Here is a 12,742-nt window from a genome sequence, read left to right on the forward strand (position 1 = left end):
CCCAGCTCCACCGGGGTGCACGTGGTCATCCCGGGGTCCCCACCACAGCCTGGTAGCCAGGCCGGGGATCCTGGTATTCCTCTTCCTCTGGAATGTCCCTCAGTCTGGTTAACTTGGCCTTAAGCCAAGGAATGAGGCAGGAGTCGGCTTGTTCTGCCCAGGAGGCTCCTGCCCAGCTGTAGCTTTGTTACCTGCTCCCATGGAAAAGTGCAGCCATGTGCTTTTCCAGACTGACTCACCAGGCAGCTCCAGGACACCAGAGGAGTCCACCAGGGACCAGAGGCAGCTCCAGGGTGACTCTGGCATCCCCCTCTGCCTCCTGTCTCTGGGACCAGGAGGCTCGATAGGCATTTAAACAACAGCATCGCATTATCTACTGCGCATCATAAATAGTGGCAGACCGAATGGTGACTTCTGCTGGTCCTATACACAATCACTTGAACAACTCTTGAACAAAATGTGCGATTTACCACTACCTCAGGAGCTGACCTAACGAGCTGGTAAATGCCCTCTCCCTTCCCAGGTTTGCTCGCTTGCTGGGCTTATACTGCCGTGGCCTCACTTGGAACAGCTGAAGCTAAGTGTGCAGCTAGGTCATGGAGAGAGTTTTGGGGTAACTCTAGCTTCTTCCTCTGAAACCATTCCCAGCTTCCAGGGAATAGTAGCCAGGTGCAGGCCCCAGGTGGAAGGAAGCCTGCTTTACCATCTTTTTCTTCTCTTCATCATGTCTCTGTTTTCTTACAGACAGTGTCCCTTTGTTCTCATAGGGATGGTTCTTCCCAGCAGGCCTCTGGGGCCCCTTCTCTCTGTCCCAAAGCTTTGTAACATTGTCTTCTTTTGAGCCACAGGCTCCCCCTGCCTCCCCTGCACCAGTGCTCTGTTCCCCTGCCACCAACACGACTCCCGCTAGAATCTGAGACAGCAGAAATGAGTCTTCCAAAGACTACATCTAAATTCACATCCACCTCTTTCCTACATGAAAAAGTGCCACCGTATCAGCAGTCCAAAAAAAAAAAAAGGAAAGAAAAGAAAGAAAACAAAGAAAAATTTGTAAGAATGATAATGAATGATAGCTTCTCTGAACTTTGCATTCCAGAGTCAGGGATGTCAAGTTTACATTCACTATCAGCCCGATTAGTTGTGCCCAGGCAAGGAGACTCAGTCCTCCCTCTGCCTACGCATGCCCCTTGCAAGGGAGCAAGAGAGACCTGTCCAAAGTAAAGGAGCCCTCACGGCAAGCCCAACTGGCCGTGTGAAAGGCTACTTCTCACAAGTGGAAGCCGTGATTCTGCACATACAGGATGCTGGGCCCACCTTGGCTGGGAGGTGTCCAATCCTACTGCCCGGTGATGTGCAAGTCAAAGTTAGGACCAGAGGACTTGGAAATCTGCATACTTGTCTCTGGGAGTGTGGATGGCAACAGTAAGGGGGGGCTTACGAATCTAGTCTACCTTTGGGAAGTATTATATGTCGAAAATATGAGCCAATGGGGGCAGTACACCAGTTTTTCTTTCTGAGTGACTTTTCCATGAGACAATATGGTTAGAAAGCAATGAGCCGGGTGCTCCTATTTGGGCTCATTTCTGCAGCCTGCCAATCAAAAAGCCTGCTTCGGGGGTGAGGATGCCCCTCTTGAAAGCTACAGCAGAGTTGTTATCACTACATAGGCCACTGCAATTAGACCTGCTTGGACAAACGGCCTGCCCCACAGGCGCAGGCAGCCGCAGCGGACAGAACCGTTACCCATTCTGGGAAATTACCCATTTCCCTGGCAGACAGAACCCTTGTCCGTTCCTGTTTGTATAGACAGACTGCCTTAAAGCACTTCCTAGCCAATCAAGCATGCCCCAACCACAGTTTTAAGACAAGGATTCACTGCATTTGGTTGCTGAAAATGAAGGCTGTGCTTTCGGGTGCATGACCAGCTTAAGGTCATCCCTCAGAGAGCTGCTTTCTTCATGGTTGGGTCGGGCCCAGGCAGGAGGTGGCAGGGGCAGGTCAGGAGCAGGCCCCTCCTCAGGAAGAGCCAGACACTTGGAGGCAGAAGGACCACCATAAGAGCGTCCACATGCTGACCCCCCACAGCCTGATTTCAGGGGCTCACAGTCCCCGTGGAAGATGCAGCTGGGGTTACTCCAGCGAATGCAGGGAGATCAGCTCCTGGCTCCCATCCACTGCTGCCCCAGAGGACAGGCCCTCCTCTTCGCTTTACTGCAAGTGCTCGAAAGTCAGATCCCCAAGCAAAGCTCAGATAATGGAACTACCCAAATGAGCAATGGGATTGATTTGTTTGGTTCAAGTAGGCCCAGATGAGCCCTTGTACGGCAGCCCTACATTGGTTTAAGCATTTTCAGGATACCTGAATTGAATTCAGTAAATACTGCCCGAGTTGCAGAGAATACAAAAATGAATGCGTCCATCCCTTCCCATAGGGGCTCACCCTCTTTCCTTTGTTGTTATGAAGAAGGGAAAGATGAGACGGTATGGAATGGTCAAAAACATGGATGGGTACCGCATGCCACCTTTCCAGGGGAGATAGTCCCTCCGAGTTTCAGGAGTTTGTCGGCAAAACAGAGAGCAGAAAGCGGTCTTTTCCCAGGGGTGGAGGTGGAGCAGATGGGAGCCAAGAGACCGGGTGGGAAGGGGTCTCAAGGACCCCCTGACATAGGCGGGAAGCCCCTGTTCTCCTGACTTGATGACTTTCAAAAAAACCTCTTCAAAATAGAAACCCTCCAAGCCTTTCCCTCGTCTGCTTTCAGCCTGACCTGGAAACTCAAGGGAGCGGTGACGATACAGGGAAATGGGCAGGCCACACAGGCAGGGTGGGAGACAAAGCCTCAAATGGTAACAAGGTCAGGGAGCCAGGCTGTGGTAAGGCGATCTGCAGAGGAAAGCGTAACTTCAGATTTTTGAAAGGAAAGTAGGAAAAGACAGGACGAGGACAGGAGGGAAGAAAGAAGGAAGGAGAGAGAGAACAGGAGAGAGGGACAGAAGGAGAGAGGAAGGAAGGGAAAGGAAGAGGCATTCACTGAGTTTAAGGACTGCTAACGACGGATTTGGGTATCTGACAGTGATTTGCCGCTGGAGCCCCTCCATCCCTGCAGGAGGCAATGACTAATCTGGAACTGTTTCAGAGTCATTCCTCGGCATCTCTAACTGTGCAGAAGTATCCAAAAATATTTGTGCGGTTAGGATGGCCCAGAATCTGAAAAGATTCTTTGGGGGGCAAATAGGAACTGCCAGGATCCTCCCAAGGTCAGACATTTTAGGAAATCTTTTCCTGGTTTTCCAGCAGGCAAGGACCATTGCAAAGATGTAGGACAAAGCCTGGCTGTCCCAGAAAGCCCCATCGTGACTCCCAGGCCCAATGTTAAAGCACTCTCTGAAATAGGTGGAAGACAGCCCTCCAGCAACGTAAAACACAGCTCTCTGTCACACAAAAGTCACACAGCACGCTGCACAATCATTTCTGTGATAAGAGACGTTTTAGGGATCCCTGGGTGGCGCAGTGGTTTGGCGCCTGCCTTTGGCCCAGGGCGTGATCCTGGAGACCCGGGATCGATTCCCACGTTGGGCTCCCGGTGCATGGAGCCTGCTTCTCCCTCTGCCTCTCTCTCTCTCTCTCTCTCTCTCTCTCTCTCTCTGTGACTATCATAAATAAATAAAAATTTTAAAAAAAAGAGACGTTTTAGAAAATGCTCAGTGATTAACCATAACAATAACTTGAAGAAGGACTAAATAATTTCAAATAAGCCTTTAAGGTGAGAAGAGAGGTCATCCTTTGTTTCAGAGGCTAAGTAAAGAGGACACACCAAGGTCATGGGTGGCACACATCCAGCTCCAGTTCCACAGGAGCACCCGGGCTGGAGCCCAGTCCTTCCCTCCCTTCCTGGCAGCCTAGGCTCCTGCTAGCTAGACCTCTGGATTTTTTGCTAATGATCCTGCTCAAAGTGGAAATAGTACATAAAGGACTTTGGTGGCAGGGAGAGCGGGCAGGGGATTTTAAAGTTGCAGCGCTGCCTCATAAAGTTAATTCACAAAAAATAATTGTGACTTCAGTGTGGTCCAAAATCAACATTCTGAGAAACAAGTGGGCATGAGATGCTCCCATTTCAGGGACTCCAGAAGAACTGTTAGAGGCCCCCCAGAAAAGCGCTTCAGAGAATTTAGGGAAGCAAACATGGTTCATTCAAAATGGGATTTTGCTACGTTTGCGCGGACCTTGGGCATTTACACTTCTTTTACATGTGTTTTGGAAGAACGGATAGCGGAAAAAAGAATAAAACAGTCAGCAGAGAAGTGCTTCAGTTATTGCAGAAAAGGGCTGAAATCAGAGACAAAAAAGATCTCAAATAAGAAGCAAGCGTTTCCAGGGCCACATTAGAAATAGTTTAAAAAAAAAAAAAAAAAAAGAAATAGTTTTCATCTGAAACAGTCCAGCAACATTTCCTGATCCCCAACTGCCCTCTGAGCCTGACAGAAATGAACCGTAGTGTGAATGGTTTCATTTTATTGGCCATTAGGCTGCCAAATAGGATCTTTCTTAAATGACTTATCAAAGCCACAGTGGAAACTTGTATGAAATGCTCTGAATCAGCTTTAACCAATGATAGCAAACTCAGAAAATCATGGAGTTGTTTGTGGATTTGGCCTGAAGTCAGACATGTTTTGAGGTTTTGAACACTGACTACTTGCATCCATTAAATCAGTTTGCAAAAAAGAGAGAACAAAGAAATGGGATACGGAAACCTCAGTCTTAAGGAAGAGCCAAGCTCCCCCCTAACCAGAGCATGGCAGGCTGGGAGGGGAGGGAAAAGAGTTTGCCTCTTCTGAAGCGCTGAGCTTTCCCTGAAATCCTTTTTTTTTTTTTTTTTTTAGATTTTATTTATTTATTCATGAGAGACACAGAGAGAGGCAGAGACACAGGCAGAGGGTGAAGCAGGCTCCCTGTGGGGAGCCTGATGTGGGACTCGATCCCAGGACCCGGGATCATGACCTGAGCCAAAGGCTGACGCTCAGCCACTGAGCCACCCAGGCATCCCTTCCTTGAAAGTCTTAACAGGCAATGTTTGGGTGCCTACAAGAAGGAAGCTGTAACCAGACCAGATTCCTCTGGTTTGCTCCAGGGGACATGGGTACCAAGCTCAGGGGTACGGGCAGGTGAGTGCCCTGCCTGCATGGTCATCTTTGATAGACGTATTCCTGCTCCATCCAGGCACATTGTGCTTTTAGAAAAAGTGAGCCCAGGAGTCTGAGCCAGTGTACTCAGGTGGTGCTGTGTCATGGGGAGGCATGCCCAGACCTGCGCCCCACCCCGCTCCCTTCCCCCGGAACATAGCAAGAGCTCAGGGCTTAAGGCCAGCTTTTATGATCTTAGACACTCACCCTCCAACCATCCGAGGAAATTAAGAATGATTACCTCTGAATCAAGGGCAAATCATCCAACAGCTTCCTGCCCAGGGTTTGAGAGGGCAGACTGCCCAGAAGTCCTGCTTCTGAAATGGGAGGAGTGCTATAAAAATCCTCATGGAAATGGTCAGTTAGGGTAAGGGACCTAGGGAGGTCTGAGCTTCCGCCCATGTTTTCACATGTTCCCTTCTTCCCCATGCTGGTGAGGTCTCCTAGCACCTTCGAGGTGGCCCAGGTAAGGAGGAGACCCCGCCTGCTCCCCCTTACCGGGTCTACAGGCCTGACCACACTTCCAGAAGCTGTGCCTTCCTCTCTTGGCCTCTGGGAGGAGAGAATTAGGTTTCAGCATTTCTATCACTGAGACACAGGCTGTAAGCAGTTGCCTTCTAAGTTTTCTACTTTGTGCTTCCCTCTCATGAAGTACATGACAGAGTAAGTACTGCTTGTGATTGGATTGGAGAGTTCCAGAGCCCAGTCTGTGTTTAGAGTATCTGTTTCCACCCCCCATCCACCGAAACTAACATCTGGGTTTCTGGTAAATTATGAAGTCCAGAGTTGGAATCCCCAGGGAGTATTTTACCTTCAGGCACTGTTAGTCATCAGAATTACCTGGAGGGCTTGTTAAAACAGGGGATGTTTTACTTCTAATCAGGTTCTGAGTGATCCCCGCCCTGCTGGTCCCAGATCATACTTTGGGACCACGGGCCACTGGGCGCAGCCTTCCTTTTCTTTCCCCGCTTCCTAGCTACCCCATCCCTGAAACTGCCCCCCATGAGAGAAGTCAGAGTGAGGATACTGGCTGGTGAGGGAATTACAGAGTTGTAATTAACAAGAGAAGCTTGAATTATTTGAATTACCTAGCAGGGTTGCCTCTATGCCTTTCCCAGGAAATGTAATTCCTTAATTTCTTTTCTTCCACGAATTAAACTTCTATCCATAGCAGAGCATTTTTCTGTCAAAAAGACAATCTTTTATCTTTACAATAACAACCTCAACTTCCTTCCTTCCTTCTGGTGAGAATTAAGTCTGTTTTCCTTCTTTTTCTATTGACATATAATGGACATATAATATTATGTTAGTTTCAGATGCACAGCATGATGATTTGATAATTGTAGATACTGCTAAATGATCACCACAGTAAGTCTAGCTAACATCTACCACAGTTACATTTTTTTTTTCTTGTGATGAGAGCTTTTCCGATCCACTCTCTTAGTAACTTTCAAATATACAATACAATATCATTAGCTATAGTCACCATGCTGTCTATTACCTCCCCAGGACTCATTTATTTTATAACTGGAAAATTGTACCTTTTCACCACCTTCGCATTTCCCTCTTATTCTCAATTCATCTTCCCTTTACCGTCAAATAAAATACCATGAAATAAATGTCCATTTTTACTGAGGCCCTACTATGTGCCAAGGACTGCACTAATACTGCTTAGTGATTTATAGGAGTCATCTCAAAGGATCTCCCCAACAATTTAGCAAAGTAATCTGTTATTCACCCATTTTACATAGGAGTAGATTGAGGGTTAGGGAGGTTTGGTGGTTGCCCAAGGCCACAGAACCTCAGTAAGTCCTAGGTAGGACAGGGATTCAAATCCAGACCTTGATCCAGAGATCAAGCTATATTGTCATAGCATTCTATTTTCTATAATATTCTATCTGCTATACTATAAAATAATCAATTACAAAATGAAAGACTTGCCACATATTAAACAAGTCTTCTGTGATCCATCCATTCATTCAATATGTTTTAATTAAGGCACATACTGTGTGCCATGCCCTATAGTTAGGCCCTGCAAATACAATCATAGAAAAGATAGAACCTTTCAAAAAACATTTTGCCAGACTGTCTTATAAAAATTTATTTTATTATTTTTTTAAGATTTTATTTATTTATTTGAAAGAGTAAGCACGATCAGGGAAAGGAGCAGAGTGAGAGGGAGAGAGAGAATACTGGAGCAGATTCCCTGCTGAGAAACCCCATACAAGGTTTATCCCAGGACACCAAGATCATGACCTGAGCCGAAGGCAGACAACCAATTGAGCCACCCAGGCACCCCCAAAATTTATTTTTAAAATAGTTTGTCCGTTGATTAAAATTGTTCCAGAAAGTACATACCATTCAACTCAGAATTATATTCCTCCTGCCTCTATTTCTAGCAAACCTCCTTGATTTTCTATAGTTAGCTTAACAAGTTTGTCTCGTGTTTGTCTTAAAGGAGCATATGTTGCTTTAATTTTTAAAATATTTTTATTTTTTGAATGCATAATATATTTTTATAGCACAAAATTTAAAAGAAACAAAAGTATATAGAGTAAAACTTAAGCTCCCTTCTATTCCTGGCCCCCACCTCCCCAGATCTCCCCAGAGGCAACCACTATTACATGCATACATTGTCTTCCTCCCTTTATTTCTTAACACAAATGGTTGCTTAATACCCACTTTTCTTTCCATGGACATAACTTGGAGATCATGCCAAATCAATAAATATAGCTACCTTGTTCTTTTCAACAGCTATATATAGAAATGACTCTAACATGTACCATACAATATTTAACTAGTCCCTGTTGATGAACATGTGACATGGTCCAACATCTTACTATTATGAAGAATTCCACAAGGAGTACTGCTCTATGTGTATCAGTTTACACATGAGCAAGTCTATCTGTAAGATAATTTCCTGTAAGGGGAAATGTTGGGTCAAAGTCAAATGGTATGTGCATTTGTAATTTAAAAAATGTTCCATTACAGAATTTTTCAAGCATTACAAAAGGAAAGAGACTAGTATAATGAACCCCACACACCCATCACCCAACTTCCAGTTATTAATCCATGGCAGATACTATTTCATATATATATTGGCCGTATTCATTCCCACCTCAAATTATTTTGCAACAATTTCAGACATAATGTTATTTCATTGGTAGATATTCTGGCGCTATTTCTGAAAGCTGAGGGCCTTAAGAATCTCTCTCTCTCTGTATCATTTCAGTATCACACCTAAAATAAATTAATAATAATTTATTTATGTCATCCACTATCTTGTTAGTGTCACACTTATCCAAATTGTCTCATGAGAATTTATTTTTGAAATAGTGTATTCTTTGTTTCAAAATCATTCAAGCCCATCTTATTCATTGCAGCTAGTTAAGTCTTTTCATTTTCCCCTCATCTTTCCCTCTCTCTCTCTCTCTCTCTCTCTCTCTCTCTGGGAGATGATTCTGTAACTTGCAACTCTACAGACAACACATCTAAATAACTGTCAGCGGGGAAGAGGCTTGTCTGCACACACTTCGCTCAAGATACTGGCCTGCTTTGCCTATCAGCGGGAATGCAGGTCTGGAACGCAAGCTTCTGTTCTGGTGAGAACCTGTCAGGTTCAGGGAGGAGTGGGGGAAGGCAGGCTGGCCTCACTGATGTGGCCAGTCTCAGCCCTCTGGAAGCTTGGTGGGAACAGGGGCATTTCCTGTCTGCAAGCTACTTGCAGGGCTTTGCCATCTGACAGACTCTAGGTCAAATCTCAGCTGGCATGATTATTCTCAGGAGGCCTGGAGCAAATCTCTCTGAGCTGAAATTTCCTCCCCATCAAAGGGGTATTAATCCTTATCTTCAAGGGGTGAGGATCAAACGATAGAACACGCAGAGCTAGTGCACAGTAAGGGTAGCTAATGGGACTCTCCAGTTCTGCGATTGCTTGATGGAGACCCACGGAGAGTCTGAAACAGCAGCAGACATGGAGCGTCACCGGGAGAAGAGAATCCAACAGCTCTTCCTTCTCGGAGGCCACTGCCGGTTAGATAGGACACGGCTGCCCACGGTACCCTGCTCTCCCGCTGCCGTCCTCCCATCAGCTCCTTCCCTCGGCCGCACGGCGGTTGGCCAGCCCCTGCAGAGCAAACCCTTGCACCGTGACGCCCTTCCTGCAGGTTGAGGGGTCCGGCGTCCCCAGGTCAGGGCTGGGCTGGGCTCTGGGCGCGGGCGGCGCTCTCTCCAGCTCACCTTTGTTTCCTCGCCCCGGAGGAGCAGCAGAGCGTCTCTCCAGCCCCTCGCCCCCGCCTAGCGGAACAAAGAACCTGGCGCTGCCCGTCCCCGGCCGTCTGCGGGGCTCCCCGACGCGGGGACCCGTCTGCGCCAGAAGCCCAGGACGCCCCAGGTGCGAGTCCACCCCAGGCTGGCCTCCTGCGGGCGACACCGACCGTGGCCCCGTCCGCACCCGCCCCCCCTTCTCGGGCTCCGGCTGCCGTCGCGTTCCCCGGACCCGGGCGGGGAGGGCGCGGGTGGGGAGGCCCCTGCCTCTGCGCCCCGAAGGGGGAGACCCGAGCGCGGCCCCGGCCCCCCCTCGGCCCTTTGAGCCTGCCCCGGAGCGCCGGCGACCCCCGCGCGCTAGAGACCGGGGATCGCGGGCCGAGGCACACAAAGGGAGTCGGGGTCCGCGCGCCCCGGGCCGCGGGAGGCCGCCGGAGCCCCCCGCCCCCGCGCCCCCGCGCCCCGCGCCCCCGCGCCCCGCGCCCCCGCGCAGAGCCCGCGTGGCCGGCGCCCGGGAGGCGCGCGTCTCCTTATATGGTCAAATGACACGGCGGGGGTTCTCTCGGCGGGAGCCGCTCGCTCCACCCGGTCGGCCGCCCGCGCAGCCCGGGACTCCGCCGCCCGCCGCGTCCCCAGAGCCCGCGCCGCGGTAAGTGCCCGCGCCCGTGCCGCCGGCGGCGACCCCACACCTCGGGGGGCGGGGGCGGAGACCTGGGGGGACACCCGGGGAGGGGGCGCAGATGCGGGGGAGACCGGGCAGAGGGGGCAGAACCGTGGGGATACCGGGAGGGGGAGCCGGGCATCGGGCCTCGGACGTGCGAGACGGGAGAGATGCGGGGCAGACCCGGGACGCAGAGGCTGAACCTCGGAGATCGGGCGGCTAGAGGGGGAGTAGCTGCGGGCTGACCCCGGGGACAGGGGAGCAGAAGCCTGGGCAGCCCCGGGGAGAGGGGGGTGAGCTGCGGGGTGACCCCGGGGACAGGGGGGCAGAAGCCTGGGCAGCCCCGGGGAGAGGGGGGTGAGCTGCGGGGTGACCCCGGGGACAGGGGGGCAGAAGCCTGGGCAGCCGCGGGGAGAGGGGGGCGAGCTGCGGGGTGACCCCGGGGACAGGGGGGCAGAAGCCTGGGCAGCCGCGGGGAGAGGGGGGGTGAGCTGCGGGCTGACCCCGGGGACAGGGGAGCAGAAGCCTGGGCAGCCCCGGGGAGAGGGGGGTGAGCTGCGGGGTGACCCCGGGGACAGGGGGGCAGAAGCCTGGGCAGCCGCGGGGAGAGGGGGGTGAGCTGCGGGGTGACCCCGGGGACAGGGGGGCAGAAGCCTGGGCAGCCCCGGGGAGAGGGGGAGTAGCTGCGGGGTGATCCCGGGGACAGGGGGGCAGAAGCCTGGGCAGCCCCGGGAAGAGGGGGGGTGAGCTGCGGGGTGACCCCGGGGACAGGGGGGCAGAAGCCTGGGCTAACCCTGGGAGGGGGGGTGTGAGCTGCGGGGTGACCCCGGGACTGGCAGACTAAAGGGGAGCAGAACTCTGAGGACACCTGGGCGAGGGAGGGGAGCCGAGCCTTGGGGGACCCGGGCAGAGGGGCGCCGAATGGTGAGGAGAGCGGGGCTGGGGTGCCCTGTAGGCGCGGGAGGGAAGCCCGCAGGCGTCGGAGCCCTGGCCAGGGTCGCCGCCCGTGGGAGCAGGGCCACCGCCGGTGGGAGCAGGGCCACCGCCGCCCACGGGAGGGCCCGGCACTGGGAGCCACTTGTCCAGCGGGCGGGCGCGCTGCCTGCCACCCGCCGGTGGGGGTGTCCCGGGCACTTCCCTTCAGTCCAAAGACGTGGAGCTTGGGAGGTGGCCTCAGGCATTGACTTGTGTGGAACTTAAAAGACTGAACTATCAGATTTTAAAATCTGGGCTTATTTTAAACTAGAAAAATTCTGATCTTAAGCTATACTCGCATGATATTTTAGCGTACCTGAAATTTTGGAAAGAAAGTGTTGAATGTCCTTTCGTATTTAAATCAAGAATCAATCATGCTTATTTTCAGATCCCAGTCTGGGTTTCCACTGGAGCTAGCCCATCCCAGGCTAAATGAAATGTGTCGGGCTGCCTATATGATGTGCTCCTATGGTGTGCACTCCCCTGCATTTATTTCCCGAGGTAGTAAATCAGGGCTGGGGCTTATAATCAAAAGAACTGTGTTGGGAACACAAGGCCATATACTTCTTGCAGCTTTGGCTCTAGCTCTGCTTACCTGTGTTTTCTAATAATATGTTAGGGGGGGAAGCTCTGATATCCTGAAGGTGATTTACACCAAACAACATTTGAGGCAAGTCTTAGAAATACAGGGATTTCTAGCCTGACATTTAAACTTCCATAGAATCAGACTCAAGGGAGAACATTTCATTGTACATTTATGTAAAAATTTTTTCATAGTGTTTTCCTCTGAATTCGTTCACTGAATTTTTAAAGAGTATCAGTTAATACATTTGACGCTGGAATGACGTGGAGGTTAAGGGTGCAGCCCCCACCCCACGCAGTTGAATATCCAAATATAACTTTTTACTCCCCAGAAATTAAATTACTATTGACTGGAAGCCTTACTGATTGCATAAAGTTAATCAAGACATATTTCATATGTATCATACACTGTATTTTTACAATAAAGTAAGGTAGAGAAAACATTTAGAAAATCATAAGAGAAAATACATTCACGGTGCTGTATTTATGCAAAAAATATCTACATATAGAGCATGGTTCAAACCCATGTTGTTCAAGGGCCAAGTATATACAGAATTGGATTTATTGGCATGCCATCCTTTAAAATGTTTTTACACAGTAGCATATTAATAAGGCCTAAATTGGCTTATTATAGATCAGGCTTTGTCCTAGGCACTACCATTCAGTCTCATTTAATCTTCACAAATATGCTGTATGACAGGTGTGAAAGGGCAGCCCAGTGGCATAGCGGTTTAGCGCCACCTTTGGCCCAGGGTGTGTTCCTGGAGTCCCAGGATCCAGTCCCATGTTGCACTCCCTGCATGGAGCCTGCTTCTCCCTCTGCCTGTGTCTCTGCCTCTCTCTCTCTCTCTCTCTCTCTCTCTCTCTGTCTCTCATGAATAAATAAATAAAATCTTAAAAAAAAAAAAAAAAAGACAGGTGTGAGAGACTAGTGGGCATGCCTGGCTAGAGCAAGGCTGCCTTACATCACACTCCTCAACTTGAGGTGTGCAATCTTCACTAAGTCACCTCATCTCTGAGTACCCCAGTTTCTTCAGCTGGGAGACAGGGAGGTGATCGTGGCCTGATTGAAGGGTTGTT

The 12,742-nt window shown here is 50.2% G+C and overlaps 1 protein-coding gene across 5 annotated transcripts in view; it reads left to right on the forward strand.

Moving 5' to 3' along the window:
* The window catches only part of FHL2 (four and a half LIM domains 2), a 68,132-nt gene that overhangs the window by 22,832 nt on the left and 32,558 nt on the right, over positions 1-12,742 (forward strand). Inside the window, exon 2 of one of the 5 annotated variants that reach the window (XM_041754537.1) lies at positions 8,661-8,780. The exons of 1 other annotated variant lie outside the window; for it this stretch is intronic. The gene's annotated coding sequence lies outside the window, so the exon portion shown is untranslated. Of the gene's footprint in view, positions 1-8,633; positions 8,781-9,547; positions 9,572-10,068; positions 10,094-12,742 lie in introns of those variants that run through there. 3 more of the 5 variants (XM_041754534.1, XM_041754535.1, XM_041754536.1) reach the window with 3 other exon arrangements.

This window comes from Vulpes lagopus, chromosome 5 (genome assembly GCF_018345385.1).
Source record: "Vulpes lagopus strain Blue_001 chromosome 5, ASM1834538v1, whole genome shotgun sequence".
In the NCBI taxonomy this organism is placed as follows: domain Eukaryota; kingdom Metazoa; phylum Chordata; class Mammalia; order Carnivora; family Canidae; genus Vulpes; species Vulpes lagopus.